Below are 6,121 nucleotides of genomic sequence, written 5' to 3'. Positions count from 1 at the left end.
GACCACAACGTGGCAATAGTGGCCACGACGTGGCAGGACTTCTGACGCATTCTGGAGCCTGACAGAGCAAGTTGACGTTGACGCATGCAATGACGATCAATCCCCACGACGTGAGAATTAGAATCTCACGACGTGAACCCAGAAAATTCACCCTATAAATAGATTTGAAGGGCCAGCTGATTATGGTTGCTCCAAATCTCCTCTCTCACTCCCGATACTCTCTCTAAGCCCTATTTTAACCCCCCGAGGCCCCGGTGTTTATCCCGAGACTCGAAGTGAGTCCTGAAGCCCGAAGATCCCGAGAAGAAAAGAGTTTCCGTGCCGAAGCTCTGCCTACGAGAAGCCCGGTGTGTGAAGATCTTATAGTTTCATCGAAGAAGTACTACTCTTAGAGCCGTAGTGTTGTCCGGTCATCTTCTGATCAAGTGAGTGTGTAGTTACTTTCTTCTAACGCATAATTACGAAGTATTTTATACGAAATACATGTTATGTGTATATTTTGTTGTTATATGTGTGAATGTATATTCACTTTCTTCTATTTCATAGATATGATTTATTCTCTATGAAATACGTGTTATGTGTATGTGTCTCATCTGTTGTTTGAAATATGTATTGAATGAGAATGGTATACAGGTTTTAAACTATGTATAAAAATATATATTTTTATCTACTAATATGTTGGGTAGAACATGGGTAGATAGTTGATGTGCGATAAACAAATGAGAGGCCTTGGTATTGTTGTTGTTGATCTAGTTATTCAGCGGAGTATGGATAACGACCACATAATCTTTCTAGACAGTCCTGTGGACCGCTAGGAGGTTCATAACCTGTAGGTGTTGTGAACGATGTGTTCACCGGTGTACTATATCCCCCTCATGGTTGCCTTTAGGACATCTATTGTTGAGGAAACCCTTTTGCAGTAATGTCCGTCCCGATGAAAAGCCTAGATTAGGTCCCTTGAGATAGATGTTGTTTTAGGGATGTAAAGTGAGGATAACGGGAATGGGTAATTGGGTTATTGTTGGTTGGTGAAATTAAATATAATTATTTATTGTGGGTTGAAAACCCTATATGCTCACCAGGCTCCCAAGCCAGACCCACTCAGTTTTGTTGTATTACAGGTAGTGGCGCGAGAGCATAAGTTGGATGACTTATCAAGATCTTTTGATATTAGACCAGTTGTTATATGTAACTGTTGTATGGTCTATCTTTTGTTGTTTATGCTTTTGGTCTGTTTATCGGAACATGACATCCCGAATATTGTTATATAATGAAAATGCATCTCTTGATGAAATGCTTTGATAAACTTTATTTTATCATATTTTGTTTTGGGAACAAATTCCACAACTCTTTTAAATCAATGGATTTACTTTGAAATTATTTTAAACGCATAAATTAATACGGTCTTTTCTGGCCGTGATTTTGGGGATGTCACAGCAGTTGAGGACTGATTGGAGTAAGAGATTTCCCTAGGGTAAGACTAGGATGAGAGTATCAGAGAACAGTACTAGTAGAAGGGACTTGGTGGAGTCAAGTTATTTCTTGAGGAAAGTACGGATGGATGTGGAAGGTAGTATGGGCACGTACTACTGAAAGCAGAGGATCCATACTTAAGTCGAGGAAGGCTGAGACAAGACCAGGGAACTTGTGGTAGATGTAATCCCTTTGGATATATCAGTGTTTCTGACGATTGTCATTATGTGTTTATAGAATGGTGGTACTACGCCCTAGACCAGCAATTGGCAGTTCTGGAGAGGGATTAGGTTCGGGTTTCGAACCAGTGGATGAGAGGCTACACGAGTTTATTGCGTCAGATATTACTAGAGGTATCCTTGATGCAACCCTGGTTATCTTTAGGTCGATCAAGGAAGGGATAGTAGAGCTAATGGAGGATCGCCTCAGGGCGTTCGAGAGTGACATGGCGACAGCCAGTCAGGATCCCACACACTGTCCTTTAACGACTTCAGGGGAAGTGGATTGCCAGATTTCATGGGGCGAAGGACTCCATTGTTGCCAGATGGTGGATTGCGGACATTGAGTCCGCACAGTTGACCAGCTTTTGCCCCGAGGGGTCGAAGGTACGATATGCAGCAGGATGCTTGAGGGACAGGGCCAAGGATTGGTGGGAGTCGGTCGGCGACTCTCTAGGAGCCTCGGCTATTGAGGCTATGACATGGCCGGATTTTGTGACCCGGTTCAGGTCTAAGTTCGCACCTGCGGTGGAGCTTCAAGAGTTGGCCCGAGAGTTCCTGGATATGAGGCAGACGACTGAGTCAGTGGCGGAGATCACTGCCAAGTTCCAAGAGAGGGCTTTATTGGTGCCCCAGTATGCGGAAGACGAGGATATGTGGAGGACCCGCTGTCACGACATGCTGCAAGCCGATATTCAGGAGCATGTCAGCTTTTCAGCTTGTCCCACCATGGAGTCCATGATTGCCAGGGAAAGGGAGAGAGAGATTGATTTGGAGCACATCCGTAACAGGAAGGCCGATGAGGGACAAATGACTGGGCTTCGGGGAAGAAGACCAAGGGATCAGACACTAGGCCGAAAGGCGAGTTGGGATAGGGCCGCTGCAGGCCACATGAGGGAACTTGTAGGTTGGGATCATTGGGCTGCTACAAGTGCGGCAAGATGGGGCACTTTAGCAGGGATTGTACTACCCCTGCACCTACTATTCAGACATTCGAGTTGTTTTGTTTCCACTGCAACCAGAGGGGCCATAAAAAGGTCAATTGCCCCCAGTTGACAGCAGCAGTGCTAGTGAAGGCACCAGCTCCAGCGACCCTGTGGATTACGGATGGCTAGTAGGGCAAGATAGAGGCTCCAGTGGTGAGGAGCCGGGCCTTCCAATTGACTGCCGACAAGGCACGCGCCACACCTGAGGTGGTGACGGGTATGATTCCTTCTCCCTGTTTTTTATTTATATGATGCGTATGATATTGATGTGTATGTGCTTTGTTTAGGATCATTCAATGTGAACGGTATTCCAGTTCAAGTTTTGTTTGATTCGGGTGCCACCTGATCGTTTGTCTCTCTTGCGCTTAGCAGGAAGTTTCCTGAGTCTTCGGGCATGTTGGAGTGCCCTTTTGGAGGTCGAGATTGCGGACGACCGGTCAGTGCAAGCATCAGAGGTCTACCGAGATTGTGTTTTGAGGATGTTCGTGGAGCGTTACCTGGTATATCTGGTTCCCATAACTTTGCGGGGGAACAAGCTTAGTATTGGTATGGATTGGCTAAGCCCCAATGGAGCAGTGATTGACTGCGCGCAGCGGTTGGTGTGGATCAGGACTCCAAGTGGAGGAGAGCTGGTGGTTCACGGCGAGAGGCCATAACGAGGACCAGCTCTATGTTCAGCAGCGAGAGCTAGGCGCTACCTTTAGCAGGGTTGCACATGATTTGTCGCTTATGTTATGGATAACCGGGAAGCGGGTAGGGCGATGGTGGGTGATGTGGCCTTGGTACGAGAGTTTGCAGATGTATTCCCTGAGGAGTTGCCTGGGATACTTCCTGAGAGGCAGGTACAGTTGAGGATCGACCTAGTCCCTAGTGCGGCTCCGATAGCCAAGGCACCGTATCGGTGGGCTCCTCCTAAGATGTAGGAGTTTTCTACGCAGCTGTAAGAGCTGTTAGACAAGGGATTCATTAGGCCGAGCAGTTCACCCTGGGGAGCCCCGATTCTGTTTGTGAAAAAGAAGGACGGGTCGCATCAGATGTGTATAGACTATCGGGAGTTGAACAAGGTAACGGTGAAGAACCGTTACCCACTTCCGAGGATAAATGACTTGTTCGACCAGCTTCAGGGAGCATCTTGGTTTTCCAAGATAGACTTGCGGTCAGGCTATCATTAGATGAGGGTCAGAGATGAGGATATTCAGAAGATTACTTTTCGGACTCGCTATGGCCACTACGAGTTCATGGTGATGCCCTTCGGGCTCACCAATGCTCCTGCCCCATTCATGGACCTCATGAACCGCGTATGCAGACCGATGCTGGATCGGTCTGTGATAGTTTTTATTGATGATATCCTGGTCTACTCCAAGACACAGGAGCAACATGAGGAGCATTTGAAAGAGGTTTTGGATACTCTGAGGAGGGAGAGCTTGTACACCAAGTTCTCTAAGTGTGAGTTCTGGTTGCGCGAGGTGCAGTTTCTTGGGCACGTTGTCAACCAGAATGGTATTCTAGTCGACCCGGCCAAGGTGGAGGCCGTGATGAGATGGGAGGTTCCAAAGTCTCCATCTGAGATTCGGAGTTTCCTGGGTTTAGCCAGCTACTATCGGAGATTCATCCAGGACTTCTCCAAGATAGTCGTACCCTTGACTCGGCTAACGAAGAAGGTCGTAGTCTTTTGCTGGGGGCCTGAGCAGCAGGCAGCGTTCGAGACACCGAGACATAGATTGTGTGAGGCGCCAATCTTAGCCCTGCCAGAGGGCGTAGAGGATTTTGTTGTATACTGCGACGTGTCTATTTCAGGTTTGGGCGCGGTATTGATGCAGATAGGGCATGTCATCGCCTATGCTTCGAGGTAGTTGAAGCCCCACGAGACGAACTACCCGACTCACGATTTGGAGTTGGGGGCGGTTGTCTTTTCCCTCAAGATTTGGCGACACTATCTGTATGGGGTTCGATGTACCATCTACACAGACCATAAGAGCCTGATATACCTCATGGATCAGCCGAATCTAAACATGAGGCAGCGTCGGTGGTTAGATGTGGTGAAGGATTATGATTGTGAGATCCTTTACCACCCGGGGAAGGCCAATGTAGTGGCCGATGCATTAAGCTGTAAGGCAGTGCCGATTAGAGACTTTTCCATGTTGAGGACAGTAGTGACTCCACTGTTGGAGCAGATCCAAGAGGCCCAACAGGAGGCAATGAAGGAGGAACATCGGAAGAGCGAACGTATAGTGGGTCAGGTTTCCTCTTTCGACTATGACAACCGAGGGTTATTGACACTGCACCGCAGGGTGTGGGTTCCATACCACAGGGGTGTGCGCCAGGTTTTGATGGGGGAGGCACACAAGTCCCGATCTCCATTCATCCCGGGACGACGAAGATGTATATAGATCTTCGTCTTGACTATTGGTGATCCTGCATTAAGCGGGATGTAACATGGTATGTGGAGCGGTGCTTGACCTGTAGGAAGGTCAAGGCCGAGTATCAGAGGCCACATGACAAGATGCAGCCGTTAGATATTCCCATGTGGAAATGGGAAGATATTACCATGGATTTCATCACCAAACTTCCCAGGACCGCGCGGGGAGTAGATTCTATATGGGCCATCGTGGATCGATTGACCAAGAGTGCCCATTTCATACCGATTCAAGAGAGTATATCGGCTGAGAAGCTGGCCGACATCTACATTCGAGAGGTGGTGACTCGACAGTGGTACCTCTAGAGGATATTCAGGTGGATGACAGCCTGAACTACATTGAGCGACCTGTGGCGATCCTCGACCGGAAGTCGAAGGATCTGAGGGACAAGAGTGGTTGAGCTGGTGAAGGTGCAATGGCAGCTTCGAAAGGGCTCGGAATGGATGTGGGAACCGGAGGACGAGATGATGGAGCATTACCCAGAGCTTTTTCACGATCGAGCAGCAGACTTCGAGGACGAAGTCTAAAATAAGTGGGGGAGATTGGTAGCACTCGGTTCCTGGTACGTATTTTCATTTAAGTAATTGTAACATTTTGGCATGGGAATCGGCGAGTTGAAGGTCCAACTCGATGAGTAGAATCGACTTTGGACGCGGGAGTTTAGTGACCTACTTGGCGAGTCAGAAAACCGACTCAACGAGTTGGCGCTGTTTGGACAAAACCCTAAATCCGAGGGATTGCACCCTATTTCAATGTCTTATGCAGCCCCCATCATCCCTTATGTTCCTAGAACAACTCATACTGAAACCCTAATCGTTTTGTGAGATCTAAGGCTCCTTTTTGGTGATTTTGATAGTTTGTGATCACAAGACAGAAGGAAAAGCATGAAAATCCAAGAGGAAACCAGGGGATTTCGAGTTTGTGCAGCATCTACGTAAAGTTCATAACTTTACATGGTAGATCGATCTTAGAAGCCCAGATCTGTCTTTTGGATGAATCTTGTGCATCAGGAATCGAGATATAAGAC

Source organism: Lactuca sativa, chromosome 5, assembly GCF_002870075.4.
Source record: "Lactuca sativa cultivar Salinas chromosome 5, Lsat_Salinas_v11, whole genome shotgun sequence".
Taxonomy (NCBI): Eukaryota; Viridiplantae; Streptophyta; class Magnoliopsida; order Asterales; family Asteraceae; genus Lactuca; species Lactuca sativa.
The sequence above is the reverse complement of the archived record's forward strand: the minus strand, read 5'-3'. Positions refer to the sequence as shown.